This window comes from Sciurus carolinensis, chromosome 11, assembly GCF_902686445.1.
Source record: "Sciurus carolinensis chromosome 11, mSciCar1.2, whole genome shotgun sequence".
Taxonomy (NCBI): Eukaryota; Metazoa; Chordata; class Mammalia; order Rodentia; family Sciuridae; genus Sciurus; species Sciurus carolinensis.
The window spans coordinates 118,101,602-118,105,814 of NC_062223.1; the positions used below are offsets into that span (position 1 = coordinate 118,101,602).

Here is a 4,213-nt window from a genome sequence, read left to right on the forward strand (position 1 = left end):
TGGGGCCTCACTAGTTTCTTAGGGCCTCAGTAAGTTGCTGAGGCTGACCTTGAATTTGCAATCCTCCTGCCTCAGTCTCCCAAGTTGCCGGGATTATAGGTATGTGCCATTGCTCCAAGCCTAAGCTCGTTAACTTTTAAGAATGACATTCCCTTACACTGTGGACATTCTCCACAATGCTATTATCAAACATAAAAATTAACATTAATCCTTTTAATCATCTAATAGCTAATCCATTTAAAAATCATCCCCATTTCCTTCCATACCAGACGGGCAATGTACTGACATCATTACAAGGTTTGACAGACACCTCTCCCACAATATCGTGGAAACCCAACCAGCACATTTATGAACCACAAAAAGATTCCTCAGTGGTTTTTACAGGTTGTTTTTCTCATAGTCCAGGATCCATTACTGTGGTTTGTAGAATGTGAACTTGGTTAAGTGGAACTATGTTTCCCAGAACCCCCTCCCCTGAATGATTTCAGGTTAGACTTGGCCAAAAAAGGAATTTGCATAAGATCTGGAAGGCAGAAATGAAGCAGCAAGTATTATTCCCTGAAGGTCATTGTGGTTAGATGTGATGACACAAACATTGGTGAGCATCTCCTAGCTGTGCTCCCTGATCAGTGTTCAGAAACCTTCAAATTGCTGACCCTGTTGCCCATGAGTGGCCCCAGACCTACCACCAGATACTTGGTGATGGACCCACAGAGTGGTGGCCACACAGACCCTCCAGAGCTTTCCCATCACAGTCCCCTGTTAGTAGCTAGAGGTGCTTGACTTCCCACATTGGTGGTTCCTTTTCTGATCTTCTGACGGCTCTCCTGGTCCTTCACTTCCCCCACTCCTACCACAATTATGTAAGGAATCATCCTATAATAAATTTCTTATCTCATCATTCAGAGTGCTTCTGCTTCCCTGACGGAGACATTTACTGGTACTGGCTGTGGTTTCAAAGCAGACTCTCGAGGATGAGACTCGGATATTGTTCTCTGAATTCTGATTAAATTTAAATGCATTCGTGCTTGTCTCCAGTGGTAAATGATTACTTAAATTCTCACCTGTAGTCCCATGATAAATGTTTATGGAAGGCAAGACTTTGGGTAACCAAACATTGGCTGCCATAGAAACATTTTGGTAGAAATAGGAATGTAATGAGGAATGTCAGTTGCTTCTAAGTATGGGGAAAGTTTGGAGAAAGAAAATGATGAGCTCAGGGCTTTAAATTCCTATCTCAAACTCTGGGAAAGGGACCCCAAAAATTAAATTGCTGCCCTAAAAGAAACTCTTACCTTCTGTACCTCAGGGTCAAAATTTCTGGTAACCAAACCTTAAAGAAACTGAATTTCAATGCAAATTAAATTTACAACCTAACAGGGTCTTCTATGTTAAAAATAATAGTAATAACACAGCAACTGGGTAAGAGACCCAAAATCTTAGAATGGAGACATTGGGATAGATACCAATGAAGCTGAAGATTTTAACCCTGAGCATTGCTGATCCTACTTCACCAAAAATTTTTAAAAAATAAAAAGTGGCCCTTCCTCTCTATCTGTCGTTCATCTTCCCTTGACTGCAGAACCTATAAAGACCTCCCTAGAGGTAGTGCCTTCGAGGGGACAGCTGGTCTTCCTGGAACCCAGCATTACCACTTCTTTTTATTTTTTTTTTAATAAAATTCTTTATTTTTATAGACTGCATTTGATTCATTGTACACAAATGGGGTACAGCTTTTCATTTCTATGGTTGTACACAATGTAGATTCACACCATTCATGTAATCATACATATACATAGAGTAATACTGTCTGTTTCATTCTACTATCTTTCTGTCCCCCACCCCCTCCCACCCCATTTTCCTCTACACCATCCAAAGTTCCTTCATTCTTCTCTTCCTCTTGCCACCCCTCCCCCATTATATATTGTCATGCACTTATCAGAGAAAACATTCGGCCCTTGATTTTTTGGGTTTGGCCTATTTCACTTGGCATGACATTTTCCAATTTCATCCATTTACCAGCAAACAGCATTACCACTTCTTTTAGATTCCAGTCACAGCAGACCCCAGCGTGACCCATTAGAAGCCACCAAATACACCAAAAGAACATTGAGAGTTGGTCAATGTATACATTGTTTCCCTTTTTATCTTGACATAATTTCATATTTGCTTAAAAGTATAGTGCAAATGATTCACTTTACCTTACATCAAGATCCCTGCAATTCCTGTTTACACTGACGAAAATCCAAGGAAGGCCAGGTATGCGATGTCGCTCCCCTGTGGTCCCAGCAACTCAGAAGGATGAGGCAGAAGGATTGAAAGTTTGAAGCTAGCCTCAGCAATTCAGTGAGGCTCTCAGCAACTTAGCAAGAATGTGTATTGAAATAAAAATAAAAAGGAACTGGGCATGTGACTCAGTGGCCAAGCACCTCTGCGTTCAATCCCTGCTACAATAAAAAGAAAGGAAGGAAGGAAGGAAGGAAGGAAGGAAGGAAAGAAAGAAAGGAAGGAAAAGGAATTCAGGTAGTCTGTATGAGAATGGACCCTAAGAGTGTTAGATTAAGATTAAAGGAATATAATTTGGATTTGACTGAATTCATTAATATGGGTACTGTATTAGAAATAATTTTAAACCCTTTGTATATTGTGATTTTTTTTTTTTTTTTTTTTTTTTTTTTTTTTTTTTTTTTTTTTGGCAGTGCTGGGATGGGACCCACGCTAGTTAAGCCCTCTACCCTGGGAGTCACACCCCAGCCCTGTTAAGACATTTTAACATGTTAAAAAAAACTTTTCTGGCTGTGGAGAGACTGCCCCTTCCTGGACTAGGCAATTCTTAGAGACAGCAAGGTGCCCATCTTGGAGGAGGTTTTGATATGCACACAAATCATCCCAGAGTTGATTCTATCTGGCCCCTTCACTCCAAAATGCCACTGCCTTATCCCAAGGTCAGGTGCCAACCAACTAGGGACCACCCTGTAACCCAAAGCCACCAAAATTATTCAAACTAGCCAGTTCCAAACTGTCCATCCTGCCCTTGCCTTTCCTGCATACTTCCCTATAAAGACCTGTTTCTTCCCCTCACACCTGATGCCACCTGACCATCCTGCCATCTTTCCCATGTGATCCTGCATGGAATGCCCTGCTTCCTGCCTCTAGGACCTGTGAGTATAACAAGCTTTGTTTCCCTGAGTTTCTCCTCTGCCTCTTCTTATGGCTACACCTCACTGACCATCTCATCAAAGAATGCAAAATAGGTGCACTAAGCAGAGAGTCTGGGGTTACTGTATTTGCACAAGGGAGGTGAGAAGGGTTTTAGAAGTCTGCTCTTAAATCCAAAGATGGCTTGCACTAAAAGAGGCTGAGATGTCAGGACTCCAGTTATGGTTCAGATATGAGGTGTCCCCCAAAAGCTCCTAGGTTAGTGCAAGAATATTCAGAGATGAAATGGTTGAATTATGAAAGCTGTAACCAAATCAGTCTATCCTAGTTTGAATGGGCTAACTGGTGATAACCGTAGGCAGCTGGGGCATGGCTTCCAAGGCATGTCCTCTTCTCCCCCTCTACTGCTGATTCCTGACACACACCATGAGTTGAACAGCTCGTTCTTTCTTTCTTTCTTTCTTTCTTTCTTTCTTTCTTTCTTTCTTTCTTTCTTTCTTTCTTTCTTTCTTTCCTTTCTTCTCTGGGCCCATCCCCCATGATGTGTCTGCCACCTCTCCTTGGCCCCAGAGCAATGGAGTCAGTCATCTATGGACTGAGACCTCTGAAACCATAAGCCCCAAATAAACTTTCCCTACCCTAAGTTGCTCTTGTCAGGTATCTTGGTTGCAGAGATACAGAAGCTGACTAAAACAACTCCCAATAGTGAAGAGGAAGGTATGAAGAGGCTAGAGTGGATTTATAATGTGAAACCAGCTACCTCTATTCTCTGGTAGGGTCCGGAGAATACTCCCTTCACGAGTTCCTTGATGAGAAGAATACCAATGCTCCTAAAAAGCTCTGTGATGACTACGCTTGAAAGGCAAGTCGAAGAGCGGGAAATGCAGTTATCAAAATGGGCTTCCTGAATGAATGCAATGGGAGCCACAGGATATTGGTGTCAGGAGCTTAGCGGAGGCACTTAGTAACCAAGACAAAGGTGGCGTAGTACCTGTAGTGGGTCACAATCAAAGCAGGCATCAGAGTGGTTTGGCCTGCAGAGTGTGGCTTTGGC

General features: G+C 42.3%; 1 non-coding gene across 1 annotated transcript; it reads right to left on the bottom strand.

The window, feature by feature from the left end:
• Positions 1–263: 263 nt before the first annotated feature.
• Positions 264–365, bottom strand: LOC124960850 (small nucleolar RNA U13). The gene has a single exon (XR_007104171.1). It is a non-coding gene; the product is annotated as a small nucleolar RNA U13 (small nucleolar RNA).
• Between the last annotated feature and the right edge of the window lie 3,848 nt (positions 366–4,213).